General features: G+C 48.3%; 1 protein-coding gene across 2 annotated transcripts in view; it reads left to right on the top strand.

Moving 5' to 3' along the window:
• The first annotated feature begins 410 nt into the window (after positions 1-410).
• The window catches only part of SPATA13 (spermatogenesis associated 13), a 130457-nt gene continuing 110949 nt past the window's right edge, over positions 411-19918 (top strand). For both annotated transcript variants that reach the window (XM_090028734.1, XM_090028752.1), the window contains exon 1: positions 411-577. The gene's annotated coding sequence lies outside the window, so the exon portion shown is untranslated. The remainder of the gene's footprint in view (positions 578-19918) is intronic.

Below are 19918 nucleotides of genomic sequence, written 5' to 3' on the forward strand. Positions count from 1 at the left end.
ATGTGAAGTCTTTGGTGCACAAATATATACTCTTGATATTTCTTTCCTACAGAAAAACCAAACACGTAAAACCAAAGGTGTCCAAGCTGCATAAATCTTTCACAGAATGGATTCTTCTATGTATACGGCTTCTGAAGGAGCAAAAAGTGAAGTGTGGTTATTGTGTCAATACATGACAGGATTTTGGTATTTTTCTCAAGGACATATGTCTCTAGACAGGCTGAGGGAATATTTATGAAGCATGGCCTTGTTCTAACACTGACACTTTTCCAGCTGTACCTCCCACCACAGAGTAGGGGGAGGAAGGGCAAGCTGCTGATTGGTGTGGAGGCTGCTACAGAAAACACTGAAGCTTTCTGGCTTTGGAAAGCTTGAATTACTGACTGCACTTTGCCCAGGCTTAGGCAGAATAAACTGTATGAATGACAGGAAAACTTTTTGGGGTGTGTTGAAGGGACACAAGTACAAGTAGGTTTTCTTCTTGCTGAATGTACAGGTTGAGATTTGTGCCTTGTTTCTGGAATGGATTTGTTATTTACAGTTATCTGCTGCATTTTTCTTTTGAGTCTACAGAGAGGTAAGGAAGTAGTGATATTCTTCCCTTCTCTTTTCCTTTTTCCCCTTCTTTGGGAAGTTACAGACTCTGTATCCTCTACTGCTGAGCAGCTCTTTATCCATCAGTTGTTGTTCCTGTCCCAGAGGCAGCTGCCTCACTGTTGTTTGCAAAGCACTTGAGGATGAAAAGTGCTATATTGCCTACCTACAAATTTGAAAACAGATTCCAAAGATCCTGATGTTCAATTTACTGTAACAAGGGCTATTTGCATAATTTGGAACAGAACCTGGGTTTTGTAGTCAAACAAACCCAAAGTTAGGAGTGTTTGAATCTGAGGTGCTGGCTTGGGATCATATGTATGAGTATGGAGGTATGTGTTTGTCTGTGAGTCTGTGTGTATGTGCAGTATTAATACTATAACCCTATACATTCGTTCTTATCAAGTCTGGTAGGTTAGTCAAATAGGTGAACTGATTTATGGGATTAAGTGACAGGAGTTCAAGAGTATTAGAACTTGAAGTTCATGTCGTCCAATGCAGCCCTAGGTGCCCCTCAGTCCTTTCTGATCCAACTACTGACCTGCTTGCTGCCACAGCACTCCCCTCTGTTATCTGCATGGCTCTCTCAGTTCTTTCTCCCCATTCCCACTTATTACAGGGCTCTTAGAATTTACCTTAAACAATTATTTTTCTTTGTGGCCGGCATGAAGCCAAAACATAATTTTTTTTTGCTTTGTGTGAATCCTTGAGTACCAGTTCCTGAAAAGTTTCTCCATCTGCTGCCACTGAGACCTCTTCAGAGAAGCAAGACAAAAGTTCACTTAAAGCTTCACATGGGAGGGCTGAGAGTAATTCATCTCAGTCCTCCTGCAAGAACAGCTGTGGTCAAAGATCAATAAACACTACCAGTTGCTCTAAGAGTTGTAAATAGGAAGAATTCCACAAAATAAAACATGCAATAGGGGTCTCTGTCCTTAACAATTTCCTCTAGCAGGAATCATGGGGAGAGCAGTAATTAGGGGGAAATTTGTGTTTTTTTTCTTTCAGTGGTTTCACAAACCCAAATATATATTTTAGGTAGTGAGGAAATAACTGGAATGGGACAACATGCTGGCCTGCTATTAAAGAATAACTTATTTGTGCTTAATATGCTGAACAAGAACAGTTTATTCATGTGAAAATATAACCCCAACCCTGTTGCCAAGGTCAGTAAGACCTCAGGTGATCCGCAGCATAATTACTAGCTAGCTGTGCAAGGTTAAGCTGTGTGAGGCTAATTTAATTTACTCAGTGAGTGCATCTACATGTGCAAATGCTCCAGGGTGGGTTTACTCTAGAGTACCCGAGCAGGCATCTACTCATGCAGGGAAGCAGGAGCCCATTTGCTGCTCATGGCAGCAGTCTGCTCCCACCCCTCCTGGCCCTGCATTGGCCCCTTGCAGCAGCCAGAAGGAGCTCTAGGCTCCCCCTGGGTCCTAGCCCAGGGGCTGGCAGGGAACATGGGCCCAGGAGACAGCTCTCTCCTGGCAGCGTCTGGGAGATTGCTCCATGCCCCCAGGAGCTGCCTCCTGCTGGGGCAGGCCCTGCCACTGGATCTCAGGTGGAGTCAATGTCCCCCTGCCCCGGCAGAAGGGAGCTCCCAGCCCCTGCTCTGTGACAGTGGAGCAGGGGTTGGGAGATTCTTATTTCCCAGCTCTGGCTCTGGGATAGCAGAGTGGGAGCTTGAAGGATCCTATCTTCCAGGCCCCACTTCTCCCAGTATCAAACTTGTTGTCTGGCTCAGGGGTGTGTGTGCTGAGCTACTGGTGGGAAAGTTGTGAGCCCAAGTCTGGGTATGGACACAGTGGGTCCCTGGTGATCACGAGGAAACTTCTTTCTGATGAGATTGCGGAGCCACTGGTGATCATCTCTGAAAACTCACGGTGATCAGGAGAGGTCCTAGATGATTGGAAAAGAGAAAACAGAGTGCCTGTATTTAAGAAAGGGAAAAAGGAGGATCCAGGGAACTACAGACCACTTAGCCTTACCTCAGTCCCTAGAAAAATCATGGAACAGATCATTGACCACAAGATGAACATGAGCCTCCAATGCGATGCTGCGGCTAATAAAGCGACCAAAACGCTGGCTTGCATCCATAGATGCTTCTCGAGCAAATCCCGGGACATCATTCTCCCCTTGTACTCGGCCTTGGTGAGGCCGCAGCTGGAGTACTGCGTCCAGTTTTGGGCTCCACAATTCAAAAAGGATGTGGAGAAGCTTGAGAGAGTCCAGAGGAGAGCCACGCGCATGATCAGAGGTCAGGAAAACAGATCTTACGACGACAGGCTGAGAGCCACGGGACTCTTTAGCCTGGAAAAGCGTAGGCTCAGGGGTGATCTGATGGGCACCTATAAGTTTATCAGGGGTGACCACCAGGATCTGGGGAAACGTTTGTTCACCAGAGCGCCCCAAGGGATGACGAGGTCGAACGGTCACAAACTCCTGCAAGACCGTTTCAGGCTGGACATATGGAAGAATTTCTTTACTGTCCGAGCCCCCAAGGTCTGGAACAGTCTGCCAGCGGAGGTGGTTCAAGCACCTACATTGAACACCTTCAAGAGTAAATTGGATGCTTATCTTGCTGGGATCCTCTGACCCCAGCTGACTTCCTGCCCTTTGGGCAGGGGGCTGGACTCGATGATCTCCCGAGGTCCCTTCCAGCCCTGATGTCTATGAAATCTATGAAATCTAAATCTAAAGGAATCCATCTCAAAGCACTTGGAGGAGAAGAAGGTGATTAGGAACAGTCAGCATGGATTACAAGGGTCAAGTCATGCCTGGCCAACCTTATTGCCTTCTATGATGAGATGACTGACTCTGTAGACACAGGGAGACCAGTGGATGTGGTTTACCTTCATTTTAGCAAGTCTTTTGATATGATCTCCCAGAACATTCTCACAGGCAAGGTAAGGAAGTATGGGCTGGTTGACTGAACTATAAGGTGGATAGAAAACTGGCATTGGGCTTAGAGGGTAGTAATCAATGGCTTGATGTCTAGTTGGCAGCCGATATCAAGTGGAGTTCCCCAGGGGTCAGTCCTGGGGCCAATTTTATTCAATATCTTCATCAACAATCTGGAAGATGGCACAGAGTGCACCCTCGCAAGTCTGCAGATGACACCAAGCTGGGGGGAGTAGTAGATATGCTGGAGGGTAGGGCTAGGATTCAGAGTGACCTAGACAAATTGGAGGATTGGGCCAAAGGAAATCTCATGAAGTTCAGCAACAACAAGTCAAATGTCTGCATTTAGGATGGAACAATAGCATGCACCAGTGCAGGCTGGGGACTGAATGGCCGGGCAGCAGCTCTGCAGAAAAGGACTTGGGGGTAACAGTGGACAATAAGCTGAATATAAGCAAACAATATGCCATTGTTGCAAAGAAGGCTAACGGCATACTGGGCTACACTGGCAAGAGTGTTGCCAGCAGGTCAAGCAAAGTGATTATTCCCCTCTATTCAGCACTGGTGAGGCCACATCTGGAGTACTGTGTCCAGTTTGGGGCCCTCCACTACAGAAAGGATGTAAATAAATTGGAGAGTCCAGTGGAGGGCAACAGAAATGGTGAGAGGGCAGAGGCACATGACATATGAGGACAGGCTGAGGGAACTGGACTTATTTAGTCTAGACAAGAGAAAACTGAGAGGGGATTTAATAGCAGCCTTCAACTACCTGAAGAGGATGCAGCTAGACTGTTCTTAGTGGTAGCAGATGACAGAACAAGGAGAAATAGTCTGAAGTTGCAGCAAGGGAAGTTTAGGATAGATATTAGGAAAAATGTTTTCACTAGGAGGGTAGCAAAACATTGGAACACGTTACATAGAAAGGTTGTGGAATCTCCATCCTGGGAGGTTTTTAAGACCTGGCTAGACAAAGCTTTGCCCAAGATAATCTAGTTGGGAATGATTCTGTTTTGAATCATGCATGGGGTTGGGCTAGATGACATCCTGAGGTCCCTTCCAACCCTACATTTTCTATAATTCTATGATTCTGTGAAGTAATGTCACCCAGCAGGAACTGAGTTGCATAGCATCACATCTTTGGACAAATTACCAAAAGTTTAAAGTAGTCAGGAGCCCTCAGAAAGTCTGAATAGATTTCCTCTGTTTATAAGTAGGCAGAGAGCTTGTCCTTTATGATTCTCTTGTGATTCTGGCTAAAATAATTTTTATATCTAGTCCACTATAAATTCCAATGTAACAAGGCATGATCCAGGATAGGAGCCTTTGGGCACTACTGCACTGCAAATAATTGAATATCATCATCATTTTAGCATTATTGTAATTATTATTTGTAATCATAATAATCATAATATTATAGATGTATATACAAATCCAAGTATTATTTAGCAGGGATAATTTTTCTACCCTTAAAATTCTTTGGTTTAACTTTTTTTGACATTCCTAGGCCTACCTGATTTTTCTATATTGCTTACATGCTGTTAAATTAGAGTTCTTGCATGGTCAAAGGGCGGGTGTACAGAGAGATTTATCCACTTAATCACATTGGCTATACCACTGCAGTTATGCCAGCACAACTCACCATGTGGACACTCTGGCTAGGTACAGATAGTCAAAAAGCCTGAGGCTGAATCGATTCAGTCTTTGCAGGTTAATCTAAGATGTACAGGTTAAATTGAAACAGAAGAGACCAGACATTTACCTTTGATTCAGGAAATGTGGCCTCATGCCTGCAGTGGCTCACACCAGTAACCAAGGGGCACTCAAGAACAGGTCTCTGGCTGTGTGTTCACTTCCTCTTCCTGGTGCCCCTGAGGTCTCTGGGATTTGCAGTCCAGAATTACAGCAGCAGGACTCTGCAGGATTGCTCATCACTCCCTCTTCTTGCTTCCAGGTGCCTGTGGTATTTATAAGCTACAGTTGAAGCCAGCACTAAGTAAGCAGGGTAACTAAGCCTCCTCCATGGCACCAGACCCCAGACCCCAGGTGGGGTTTGCTGGGTGGGGGCAACTCCCCCCCGCCATAGATTTGGCTGCATCCCCAGCCAGGCTTGCCCCCCTCAGCCCCTTGTCAGCCAGCCTTCACCCCCTTCACTAGCTAGGGAGCAGAGGGGCAGACAGCACAGCACAGCACAGCTCAGGGCTAGAAAGCATGCTGGGATGTTGGGGAATTCTGGTTTAATTTGAACCAGGAAGAGGTCTGGGAAAGAAGTTTGATAAACCGGTTTGACCCAAATCAGTTAAATCTGATATTACATTCAACCAGGTTTATCTTAAACCAGTTTCAGCCATTTTGAAATTGGTTTATGTGCACTGAGCTTCTGTTCTGTTACAGGTTTAAACCAGTTTCTGATCACCAGAGATCCTGGTTTTCTCTGATTAAAAATTGCAAATTCTCTGATTAAAAACCCAAAATCTATGATAAAAATTAAAGGCCCCCCACAGCCTCCTCAGCCCTCCTGATGCTCCTCACTCCCCCACAACAGCCCCCCCAGACCCACAGACATGCAGACAGAGATGCACACACAGACACTGCCACCCACCCCAGCAGGTAAGTGTGTGTGGCGGAAAGGGAAGGTGCAGAGGGGCACAGACCAAGAAGTGGGGGAGCATGTCCCTGTGTCCACTCCCAGAAGCAGGGCCAGGGGGTGAGGGAAGGGATGGCACTCTGTGGGCCACACATGTGCTGACTGGCCTGATGGGAGGTTTGCACATGGAGGCTGCTACCGCAACTCTGCCACTGCACCCTGAGCTACCATCCCACAGCCACCCGCATGGCTTTGCAGGCAAGTGGCACAGGGCACAGCTGCGGTAGTGTGGTGGCGGCCACCACGTGTGGGCCACGTATGTGCCACCCAGGTGGGGAGGGGAGGAGGACTTGCATGCAGCGGCCGCCTCTACACTGCTGCTTCTGCCCCTCAACCGGTTCTGCAGTGATGCGGGGTGGTGCTGGCTGTGTGCCAGCTGAAGGAATGGGGGGCTTTGTGGACAAGTGACACAGGGTGCAGTGTGGTGGTGCCCACCATATGCGGGCCACACACATGCCACCCAGCCAGCTGGCCGGGGGGGACGAGGAGGAGGGGGAGGGAGGCTCGCATACGACTGGCTGCATGGCTCTGTGGCCACGGATTGTGGCTCACATGTGGTGGCTGCTGCTGCTTACCTGTAGAGCTGTGTCAGCAGTGGCAGCTGCTGTATGCAAAACTTCCCTACGTTGCTGCTGCCACCACGGAGCCATGCCCGTGGAGCTGTGCGGCTGGCCACAGGGTGGCAACAGCAGTGTGGTGGCAGCCAAGTGGCATGCAGCCACCCCCACCACCATCCCGTGCCATGAAGCAGTCACAGCCGCCACCACACTACCGCTGCCATCCTGCAGCCAGCTGCACAGCTCCGTGGGCATGGCTCCACAGTGGAAGAGGTAGCACAGGGAGGTTTTGCACGGAGCAGCCGCCAATGCTAGCACAGCTCCACAGGTAAGCAGCAGCGTCTGCTGCATGTGAAACTCCACCACCTGCCCCCCACAGCCACCATCCCTCACCACCACTGTAGAGCTGTGGCCACTGAGCCATGCAGCCAGCCACATGCAAGCCCCCTCCCCTCCCCCTCCCCCGGCTAGCTGGCTGGGCAGCATGTGTGTGGCCCACACATGGTAGGCACCACCACACTGAGACCTGCATCACTTGGCTGCAAAGCCATGTGGCTGGCCACAGGAAGGCAGCACAGGGCATGGTGGTGGTAGCCTCCATGTGCAAACCTCCTGTCAGGGCAGCCAGCCCATGTGTGGCCCACAGAGGGCCCCTGCCTTCAACCCTCAGCCCTGCACCCCTGCCCTCACCCCCTGGCCCTCCTCCCAGCTGTGGTGTGCTGCCTGGGGCCGGCAGCACCCCCCACTCCCTCAGCCCCCAGCTGCCTTCCCCAGCCCTGCCCCACAGTCCCCAAGCCCCACTTAACTCTAGGATCCAGGAGCGAAGGACAAGTCTGAGCCTGAGCCTAAGCTTAGCCTTGGCTGACTCAGAGGCTCAGGCCCCACCCTTCCCTCTCTCCCTCCCCCTCCCCCTCCTCCTCCCCCTTCCGCCAGGGCTGGGGTTTTCCCACTCTTTCTGCAATTGGCTCTTGCAGGCTGGAACAGTTCCAGCCTGCAAGAGCTCTTTGCAAAAGTGGAGAATCCGTGGATTTCTCTGCTAAAAGGGGAAACTGGTGTTTTCTCCGATAAAAACAGATTCCGTGGTTTTCTTCATTTTTCCATGGGAAATGGAAAACCTGGATCCCTGCTGATCATTTAAATTGGTTTATGTGTAACTTCTGTCCCTAGCCTTGTGGTTTGTTCACTTGCCACTCTACTAATGTCATATGCACTAGGGCTGTGCGAAGCTTTGGTCCCTGATTTGATTCAGTGGAGATTTGGCCTGAGTCAGTGGCTGAATCTCTAAATCCAAATCAGATCTGAGGACTCTTTCATCTCTCCGAATCAAATCAGAACCATCTGAATCAATTCAGAGAGATTCAGAAAGATCCAGAGATTCGGACATAGAGACAGCTTTAAATGTTTTTCTACATACCTCTAAGTAGCAGGGGCTCATGATTGTTGCAATGCTGGGGTGCATGGAGTTTCCCACAGAAGCATGGCAGGCTCCCCAGGTCGATTGGCAGCAGACCTGGAAGTGGACCAAAAGCACTTCCAGTCCACTTCTGGGTCTGTTGGGGAGCGCACAGGGGCCCCCTCAGTCCTGTCTCAGTGACTCGTGCCTCTTGGGTCTGGGGGGGGCACCCAGGGTCCCCTTGCAACCGATTGCTGAGCCGGGGAAGTGTGGGGGACCCCCCAATGCATTCCCTGGTAGACCTGGAAGTGGACCAGAGGTACTTCTGGGTTTGCCGCCAAGCAATTGAAGAATGCAGAGCATGCTCAATGTGCCCCAGCGTCGCAGCAATCACGAGCCACGCTTGCTACCTCAAGGTACATAGAAAAAGCTTTTAAAGCTGTGTCTATGTCCAAATTGCTGATTCGCCAAATCAGCATCAAATCTTCAGATTCAGATTTGGTCAAATTGAATTAGGGACAGTGATCTGAATCAACAAATCGAATCACTGTCCCTGATTCAGGCTGAATCGAATAGGACCCGCTTTGCACGCCCCTCGTATACAGCATCACCTGCTCACAGTGCTCCTCTGTTGTCTGTAACTTCTGTCCCTAGCCTCTTACATCAGAAGAAGCATGGTGTTATAGCAGTATAACCACAGAAGTATACTTGTACCAGCATAACTGTGTCAGTAAATTTCTTCTTATAGGTAAGCACTCATAATATGCTTGGTGTTCCAGTTCTACAGGACTTTGTCCATATGAGGGTTGGGATCAGTTACATTGGGATTACTCCTATTGAGAAGAACTCCAGGATCAGATTCTTTGTTTCTATCTCAGTTGGGTATCAACTTACCCTCAGATCAATCAAAGGTGTTGGATGAGCAGATCCCTGCTTCTAAGTAATATCTTCAGTTGTGTTTCACTTTAGAAAAGATGAGGACTGACTTGTTCTCTGTACATACTTTTGTAATTAGATGTTTCCATTTTTATGAAAATACTATCTCACCTCATATGAAACTGGCATCAGAGACATGCTAATCATCATTATATTAGTATAGGCACTAGGGCTGTGTGAAGCTTTGGGTGCTGATTTGATTCAGAGGAGATTCAGCTTGATTTGGCAGCCAAATCTCTGAATCCAAACCAAATCAGGAGATGACTTAAAAGGTCTGAATTGAGTCAAAGCTCTCTGAATCAATTTAGAAAAGATTCAGAGAGCTTCAGCAATTCAGGCAGTCCCCGCCCACTGCAGCAGGCAGCTGGACCTGGACTCCATGCTGGTATGTAGGGGGCGGGGGCGGGGGTGGGGAGGCTGGAGGAGGGAGAAGGGGACCTTGGGGGGACCTTTGCCAGGCCCCATTCCCTGCCTGCTCCCCCAAGCCCCCCAAGTGCTCCCGAACCCCCGGACCCCCACCTGCTGTCCCAGCCCCACCCCATGGCTGCCCCGCCTGTCCCAGCTCCTGGTTGTTTAAAAAAAAGCCTGCACTCACCGGGTGCTGCCAAGCAGGGGGTGATTCCCGCTCCCCCCCACTGCCCCAAGCTGCATGGGGGGCTCTGCCACAAGCCCGCCTACCCCTGCCTGCTCTCCCAGCCCCCACCATGGCTGCCCCACCCGCCCCTGGCCCTTTAAGAAAAACAAAAATACCCTGGACTCACTGGCTGTTGCAGCGGCTCCAGGGGAGGGAGCAAGGGGAGGGCTTATGGCAGAACCCTCCACACAGTGTGGGGCAGTGGGGAGCAGCGGGGATCACCCTCCACCAGGCAGCAGCCAGTGAGTCCAGGAGTTTGGATTTTTTTTTTTAAAAGAGCTGGGAGCTAGGGTGGGTGGGGCAGCCATGGGTAGGGTGCTGGGAGAACAGGCAGGGGTCGGGGGTTCATGGCAGAGCCCTCCATGTGGCGTGGAGCAGCAGGGGGCAGTGAAGATTGCACCCCGCTGGGCAGGAGCTGGTGAGTGGGGGGGCTTTTTTATTCCAAAGAGCGAGGATTGAGAGGTCCCATTGAGAGCAGATGGGGGATGGGGCCTGTGTGATTCAGAGATCTGGCTGATTCAGCAGCAGCTGAATCTCTAAATCATATTCGGCTGATTTGATTTGGGACAGTGCTTTGAACCACCGAATCGAATCACTGTCCCCTGAATCGGCTGAATCCGAAGCGAACGCTAGCTGCTTTGCACAGGCCTAATAGGCACTAGTACAGAATAAAAACCACTTTCATTACCACTATTTCCCTGAATACAAGAGCAACCATATGTTGCAGTATGAGGATGGTGAAACGGAAGACATTTTAAGCCCTGTGTCATATGCCACAGACTTCTATTTCTACCTGCACAGTACAGCTCTGCCAGAAAGCAATATTTAGGTTCCCTGTTTCTATACATTCAACTTGCTGTTTCTAGCCAGAAGGATGCTGGATATTAACAGATGAATTGGTTTGAAGTTGGTGGCTTTAAGGCACTACTATCCTTTGTTCTGTCAGGGCTGAGGCCTGTGGTTCCATTTTTGATCAATACCTAGGTGGGAGACATCGCAAGCAGTTCTTTCCAGCTGAGTATTTGCTTCAACTGGGTTAGATCATACTGGGTTAGATCAATGGTCCATCCAGCCCTTGTATTTTTTCTCTGACAGTGGCAGAAGTGGATGGTATACAGAGAGAGCACCGACCCTCATATCTCTAGAGTGATCTATCCTCTATTCAGTACTTTCCCTGGTATTCACCATTTATTGGGTTAAAGATGCCAGAGAAAGCATCTCCAGCTATTCAATAGGCATTGTTCAATAGACATTAATAAATCCATCATCCATGAATTTATCTAATTCCTTTTTGAGCCCAGCTATGCTATCTGCCCCCACCACCTCCTCTGGCAATGAATTCCACAAGTTAACTATGTATTGCTTTAAAAAGTACTTTCCCTTGTTGGTTTTAAACCTGTCACCTACTAATTTCAGGTGGTAGCCCTTAGTTCTAATATTCTGAAACTTGGTGAACAACAGTTCCTTGTTCACTTGGTCCATACCCTTTGTAAGGGTTGGGGGTGTACCACGTACCGTGGGACCCCGAACCCCGGATGTCCCCTGGAGAGGAGGGGTACTCGGTGGACCGTCCCGCTTCGCCGCTCTCGCCTGCCACGACTTGATGGAAAATATGGGGTTCACCCGTGCCGGGAAGCTGGCGGTCCACGTGGGGTACGGTACCTCCAAAGTCCAGGGGTCCTGAGGGCTCCTCCTCCCCTACACCCTCACCCGGTCCTCCGGGGTGAGCCTCCGTGAGGGGCTCCCTTGATAGAGTCCCAGTCCGGCGAAAGGGGGGGGTCCCTCCCCCGGCCGGACCCTCACTGGTGTTCCCGCGGCACCTAGTCCCCCTGGTGCCGCTGACCCTTATGGACTGGGGTTATCTCAACCCCCGTACGTAAGTCTCCCGCCAGGCGGGTTTTACACGGCCGGCCTCCCCTGCCCGCGGGTCGTCCTGCGCGACCACGTGTCCCGAAGTCTCTGTAGAAGGGTTCCCCCGTCGGTGGCCCCCTTCCCGGTTGCCCCCGGGGTCTGCATTACCTTCCGGTCCTCGCGGCCTCCTGCCGTCGCTGTCTCCGCAGTTTCCTGCGTCCCTGGTCCCTCTAGGGTCGTGTGGGGCTTCACCGCCCTCCGGGACGCCGCTGCTGTCTCTCGCCGCGCGGCTCCCGGCTCCGTCTCCGCCGGCGGCTCCGTGGCCAGCCTCTGCTGCGGGGCTCCCGGCTCCGCCTCTGCTGGCTGCTCCGCTGCCGGCCCCCGCCGCGGTGCTCCCGGTTCTGCCGCTGTCGGCCGCGCCGCCGCCGGCCCCCGCCGCGAGGCTCCCGGCTCTGCCACTCCCCGACTCACCGTCCGCAGATCCGCGGCTCCTGGCTCCGCTGCCGCCGACTCCCGCCGCGTGTCTCCCAGCCTCACTGCACATGGCTCCGCCGCTCCTAGAGTAGGCTCCGGGTGGAGCCTCCGCTCCCCTCTGCGGGTAAGCGTTTCTTTTTTATCCTCCCGCGCCGGTCCCGCGCCGGCGCGGTTCAGGTTCCGGCACACATTAAGTTCCCCGCCGGGTTTCCGGGTCCTGGCCCGGAAACGGGGCGGAACTCCGGGGTTCTTCCCTCGGGCCGGGCCCCGCCGGGTCCTGGCCCCCTCACACCCTTCATGATTTTATAGACTTCTGTTCTGTCCCTTCTTAGCCATCTTTCCAAACTGAAGAATCCTAGCCTTTTTTGGTCTTTCCTGGTAGGGCAACTGCTCCAGGTCCCTGATCATTTGGTTGCCCTTCTCTGTTCTTTTTCTAATTCTGCTACATCATTTTTGAGATGTAAGGACCATAACTGAACACAGTATTCAAGATGTGGATGCATTAAAGATTTTTATTGGCGTTTTGGTCACCACTGTACATTGAGGTAACGTTTTTAAAGAACTACCTACATTGATGCTAAGGTCTCTTTCTTGAGTCATAACAGCTAGTTCAGAATCTAGCCTTGTGTACATATCACTGAGGCTGTTTTTCCCAGGTGCATTATCTTGTGCTTGTCAACATTGAGTTCCATTGGATTTGGTGTATTATTTGCTCTGATACTACTCAGAATCAAATTCCTCTCCCTTACACTACTTTGAGATCATGTTGATACAGTTCAGACATAGTTGTGCAAAACTGTGTGGCTGGACTCCAAACTGGATTGCAAAGCCAAAATTCTTCCACCTTATGCTGACAGATGATACTGTCAAACAACATCTACCACACGTGATTTGCAGTTTTAACTCTTTTCTGCTCCTTGTTGTAGAATAGAATTATTACAATCTTCATTTAATTGCAAGAGAGCTCATGATATAATCCTCTGTCCCTTTTTATAGGGTGCAGATTTACATTCTTTTTTCCTTCTAGAATGAATATTCCCCTAGAGCCAAATTATCACCTCTGATATGAGGACAAGACTCCTTTGAAGTCAAGCCAGGAGGAGGTGTGTGGGTCTAAAAACAGAGTATGGGGCCTTCAGATAAGAGGTATCATGTTAGGTGACTGATATTTTTTTATCTGTTGGAGAATTGTACGTGCATCCAAGGTCAGAATTTAGCTCTATCATGTTATCATAGCCTTCCCTAAAAAAAGAAGTGAGACTCAGGTAATTTCTTATCAATGCAGTGGACTGTATCATAGTTCACATTATCTCTGCAGGTCATTTGCAGTTTCTGCCCTCTTCTAGAATAAGCACATGAGTATGAAGAACACATGTGTACAAGTTCCATTTAATGTATTGGTAGGCTGACCATATTTCCCCTCTCAGAAAACAAAACTCCCTCCGACTACTCCCCATCATATTCCTCTGTCTCTAAACTCTGTTCTCAGGTGAGGTGCCGAGCACGAAACAGTCCTGTTTTCCCTGGGACAGTCCTGTCTGAAACACCTGTTCCAGGCATCCCACTGAAAATGGCAAAAACAGTCATGCATTATGAGATGAATGGTTCTGTGGATGCAGGGAGACAAGTGGATGTGATATACTTTGACTTTAGGAAAGCTTTTGATACAGTCTCCCACAACATTCTCACAAACTAAGGAAATATGGGTTGAATAAATGGTCTGTAAGTTAGATAGAAAACTGGCTGGACTGTCAGGCTCAAAGGGTAGTAACTCAATGGCTCCATATCTAGTTGTCAGCTAGTCTCAAGTGGAGTGCCCCAGGGGTTGGTCCTGGGGTAGTTTTGTTCAATGTCATCATCAATGATCTGGAAGATGGGATGGAGTGCACCCTTAGCAAGTTTGCAGATGACACCAAGCTGGGGGTGCAGGATGGGTGGCCAGGATGGCGCCATGGATCAGTGGGAGTGGCATCCAGGAGCAAGACAGGTGCATGGTGCTGGGGAGACCTTGGGATCTTGGGGTGGTGATGGCACAGGTCCAGGGCCTGGAGCAGAGCCCCAGTTCTGCAGGCAGCCACGTGCAGGCAGTGAATCATGGCTCTGCCCCAGCCCCACACTATCACCACTCAAAGATCCTAGAGTCTTCATGAAGACCAGCCGAGAGCTGTGTGGGGAACTGGGGCCCAGGCCAGGATTTTGTGCCAGTCACAATGCAAGGCTAGGGTAGAGCTGTGGTCTGCTCCCTTCATGCCTCTGCCACCAGAACCCATGCCAAATGAAGGGTCATGAGGGCAGCAGATCACAGCTCTGCACTAGGCCCCAGCCCTATGCTGTCACTGCTCTGCAACCCTGGCCTGTAAGTCCAACGTCACCCACTGGGTGAGGTTGTCCCACTCCTGAACACTGTTTCCTGCCCACCTGCAGTCCCGTCCCACATAAGGAGTTTTGGCGAGTTGTTGCATGGCGGGGGGGATGCTGATCCAGCCATGAGAGCTCAGCAAAACTCCCTATGTGGCCCATGGGTCCAAATAATTGCTCACCACTGCTGTCATCTGAATAGCGAAGACTTGATCAGCAATAGGAATCATTATATGCATGGGCCAATCTAGAATTTTGAAAAGGTGGGGTTCAAATGGTAAGGTGCATCTTCACATATGAAAAAACACATATGTTTCTCCAGCTAAAAAGAAACTAAAAGCTTTATTCATAGGCTAAGGGCTAGGGCTGGATTATTCAGTGTAAGGTTAAAGTGAAAACAGATATAACTTTATTGGTATGAGTGAAAAAAAATACGCAGGGCTGTGAAATAGGAGCTTCCTTCCCAGGAGCAGCTAACAGACAGCAAACGTGTGGAACAAAGGCTAGTTTGATTGTTGGAACAAGACGAGCATTGAGAGAGGGTTAACACCTATGGAATGAAGAGTTAGGACAGTTCAGGTAGATTATGGGCCATGAAGTCAATTGACTTCCTCAGCACTTTCCTTTAGGCATTCTGCTGCCACCACCAAGTAGTTGGTTTTAAACTTTGGATGAACCAGGAATCAAAGGCGGGTGCAAGTGCACCTGTGCATGGCCCTCTTCCCCTGCCTCCCCCCGATCCTCCTGTGGAACCATGATATAATGAGTCTGTGGAGTAGCAAATTCAAACTGTTCTCTGCTAGTTACGAAGTTAATCAAATTACCCTGAACTCTGAACAGCTGAATCAGCAGACAAAGAGTCTTAAACTATTGCACAAACACAAACTTTCAGATTTACAAGGCAGTATATTTAAAGCTTAACCAAGACCACTCAAATCCCAACAGTATAAAACAAGTAACCTGAATTGCACAACTTGAGCTATTAAAAAATTATTTAGTCTTCTGGGTCCAAGTTAGATTAAACAAAATACCTGACACAAGCTGATGGTTTAAGTAAAAAAAAATTACACTTTTTTTTATCTGCTGAGTCAGATATTTATTTATAGATGTAAGACGTTTATTGCATTAGATGATACAGCTGTACCTTCCTATAACAGTTATTGAAAGAGTCCAGCATAAAATGGGAGGAGAATATTGCAGTATTTCTTCTACAAAATCCCACTACTGAAAACCATAATTATTACAGCTATGGAGTTGTTATGCACTAATCTAATAATTTTATGAATAATTTTAGGAGCGGCTTTGTAATAATTTAAGGATGCTGAGATGAAGTAATATTACACACATGGTTTGTGACTTGAACAGTAAAATTAGTGCACAGTGGCTTGTAACATTTTCCTGAATGAATGTACTGACCTAGGCTGATAGGTTGCTATTGAAAAAAGCCAAAAGGTAAACACTGGCTGCCCAGTTAAAAACATTCCATCATGTACTTGAAAGGCAATGGGTAAAACAATTAGCTTTGAGGACCATGTCTCCTCCAAAGATACAAGCCTTGTTTTGCAAGGCGGGAGCCCAAAGATCAAAAGAACACTAAACAGTTCAAAAGCCCATCTCTGGAAAGAAGGTTGCCAATGAATTGTCAGACGCTCTCCCCGGGGACAGGCTGAGATTGGATATGTGAAAGTATAGCCTCTTCCCCAGGCCAGGGAACCATAAGCCTCAAGGAGAGGCTAATATGCATGCATGTTTTCTTGTTGCTTTAAGATCTGTTTTCTTTATAATGCTTTTGATCTAAATAAATACTAGTTTGCTTTAAGATTATTAGTCTGCAGAGAATACCAGAGGGAACAGAACTGCAGGTGTGAAGGTTAAGGCAGGCTTGTTGAGGTAATTGCAGGGGACTAGAGTCCAGAAGCTGTCTAGAAGCAGAAGGATTGCACAATTCTACCTCACAACAGGGCCTCCCTCGTGTTTATTCTTTGTGTGGTTATAGAGAGCAACCATGTCCTCCCTTTTCAGCCTTCATTTTGCTAAACTAACCAAGTCAAGCTCTTCTAGTCTCCTTTCCTAAGACAGGCTCTCCATCCCAGACTGTCAAGGTAAGCCCTTCTCTGCACCTGTTCCAGTTTAAATTTATTTTTCTTCAACATGATTAACCAAAATGGTATAGAGCATTCCTGATGAGGTACCACCAATTCCTGGAATATTAATACTTCCCTCTCATTCGTAAACATACCTCTTCTTATACATCCAAGGATCACATTCACCATTTTCATGGTCCCATCACATCAACACCTCACAATTGTCCTATGACTGACATCCAAGCTTTTTCCCCTCCTCTATCACTTCCAATTAATGAGTCCCCAGTTTGGAGCAGAAATTATTAGTTTTTAGGGATATGATCTTACATGTTTCACTCTTACAGCCCACTGCATTTCTACTGCTTCAGTCTTCAAAGGATATTCAGTTCTTCATTTAGGATAATGTAATTCTTTTCCATATTGATGAAGTCTCCTAACTTTTTTCCATCTACATTTGTATTAGTAAGTGCCTGCCTTTTGTGGATAAGTTAATAATGAAAACGTTAAAAAAGGATTTCTAACCTCCCTTTTACTGAGTAGTTCTCTTTTCAGCACAACCTGCTGTCTCTTTTGGCTAGTTCCTTACACCTCTTATAATCTGTGCACTGATCCCCATTTTGCAGGCATCCAGGGGCATCCCCAGTTTAATAGATTTTTCAACATTCCTTGCTAATGGACTCGTGGTTGTGTGTGTCAGTTCTTTCAGTACTAACACAGTTCTAAGATGTAGGTTTTAGGTATTATCATTGTTTTTAGTTTGCTGCCACTGATTTTAAGTCTATGATCCTTCACAAGTCGTTCCATTGATATCAGTATGACTGCCAGAGTAGAAAAGAATGTGAACCAGGCTCTGGATTTGTACCAATAAAATGCAAAAGTTATATCAATATTGTGTTATAACATGACCCACCAATGCTTCAAATATTTCCCTTTGGAAATATAGCTGTGCTAGTAGAATATTACTAACAAACTCTATTGTATAAGAGTTGCTTGTCCTACCGTGATATAAGGGAGGTTAGATTTGCACCTTATACACTAACCAAAGCGTGTGTTTGTGTGTGTGTAATATAATTGTACACATACACATATACACTTTATTTACTTGAATCCAAAAGGAGGTTTTTCTCCATCTAACAGCGGCTTGCAGCTCTGACTTTGGCCAACAGCTGGAGACCCCTTCCCCCCATCACCTCCATTAGCCCTCCGCCTCTGCCCCCTCCACCCCTTACCACCATCTCTGTCATCTCCGCTGCCTGCCACCTCCTTCCCATCCCCCCCTCCCACTACTTACCCTTTGGCTCTGGCCCTGGGATACAGAGCACATTGTTGCTCTTGATTACACCCAGCTACGCAGCAGTGGTCACAGTGGCAGCATCTCCAGCCTTAGGCTCCACAGAGGTTAAATCACTGGACTGAATAACATGGATTATAACATTTGGGCTACATACAGGCAGTCAAAAACCCCAAAGCTGAATTGATTCAGTCTTTGCAAATTAGTCTAGGCTGCAAAGATTGAACCAATAAGCAAATGAGCAGACATTCACTTTTTTTTCAGGAAATCCAGCCACATGCCTGCAGTTGCTCAAGTCAGAAGCCAGGAGGTGCTAGAGCACAGCTCTCTGGCACGTAGCCAGCATGGGCAGTGTGTTCACTTCCTCTTCCTGCTGCCCACAAGGCCTCTGGGATTTGCAGTGCAGACTTACAAAAGCAGAACTCTGCGGGGTTGCTCATCACTTCCTTTTCCTGCTTCAAGGTGCCTCTGGGATTTGTAATCCACAGTCACAGCTAGCAATACATAAGCAGGGCAGCACAGCTCCATACTCGGGGGAAAGGAGTTTAACACCCCTCCCTGGCTTCAGACCCCAGCAGGGGTTTGGCAGGGGTGGGGGAGGGGGAGCAGTGAGCCAGCCAGTGAGGCCAGCGAGCCAGCCCTCACTGCTTCAGCAACAGAGCAGAGGGACAGGGCCAGCCCTACGCTCTGGAGCAGACAGCCCAGCCTAGCCCAAGGCTGGAAAGCATGCTGGGATGCTGGGGGACTCTAATTTAACTTGAACCAGGAAAGGGTCTGAGGCAGAAGTTTCATAAACTGGTTTGAACCAAATCTGTTAATTCTGACACTACATTCAACTAGGTTTACCTTAAACCAGTTTCAGCCATTTTGAAACTGGTTTATGTGCACTGAACTGGTCTATGTGTAACTTTTGTCCCTAGCCCTGTGGTTCATTCACTTGCCACTCTACCAATGTCATATATACCATCACCTGCTCACAGTAACCCTCTGTTGTCTATACTGGACAGAAGGAATGAACCTTATGTGAAAGAATGAATGAACACTGATATGATATCTACAGAAAGACACGCAGGCCTGTGGCAGAACACTTTAACCACCCTGGACACTACATTACTGACCTGAGAGTAGCTTTTTTTAGGCAGCAAACCTTTAAAAACCTATTTGAATGGGAAATTCAAGAACAAGAAATCATCTACAGACTGGACTGTTAAGCATGATTTAAACACGGATTATGGATTTTTATCCTGTTACCTGGATTAGTTTCTGTGATGCCTTTGTTCCTATGGGTTTATTGCTTATTTGTTTGCCTCTCCTAGCACATCCTCCTCCCCCTCCTCCCTGTTCCTCCTTTCTGCCTTTTGTATTCAAATTTCTCTCTCCTTATATACTGCTTTGTGCATTTCCTTTTACAGCATAAGTGTGTGTGTGTATATGTGATATTTATTTTAGAAGAGTGTGTATGTGTGTGTGTTAGAAGAATGTGTGTATGTGAGTGTGCAATATATACACACACATACATATACATTCTTCTAAAACAAATATCAAGTTCCGGGATTGTCTCTGGCAGAGGCATAGTTGGGCAGATCTGTGCCTGCAACAGGTGCCAACACAGGGGGCAGCGCCAGGTCCTGCTGTGCTGTTTGCAGCAGTCCAGCATGCATACACACATACATATAAAATCAAGTGTCTGTATATATGCACTTCGGTTAGTCTATAAGGCACATATCTTCCTTGCTTCTACTTGACTTCAGACTAATACAGCTAACTATGTCTCTCTACATAATGGTATGCCAGTTTCAAGTGGGCATGGGTGCTAATGAGATGCAGATTTGAACAGATGGCCTGTGGAATACAAAGCCCCTGGAAGACATGCAAGTAAAGGCACAATAGGATATGATACAAAGTCCCTACAATCATGCTTCCTGCCATGCACACATGCATTGCAAGAGGCATGATTGTGACATCAAGCATCAGATCCCATCACACCTTATTGCTGGTACAGGGGGAGCCTAGGATCATGATCCTGGGCTCCTGCTGCACTGATGGATAACAAGCTTCTGTGGCTGGCAGCCCCATCAGCTGATCCAGGTTCCCAGCTGAAGGAGTGTATAGTGCGCCCCTGTAGCTGAAAGCCAGGACCAGGTGACAGGGCTCCCAGGCACGGGAGCACACAGTGTGCCCCTGCGGCTGGGAGCCTCATC

This window comes from Crocodylus siamensis, chromosome 1, assembly GCF_052110815.1.
Source record: "Crocodylus siamensis isolate JL-2025a chromosome 1, ASM5211081v1, whole genome shotgun sequence".
NCBI lineage: Eukaryota > Metazoa > Chordata > Crocodylia > Crocodylidae > Crocodylus > Crocodylus siamensis.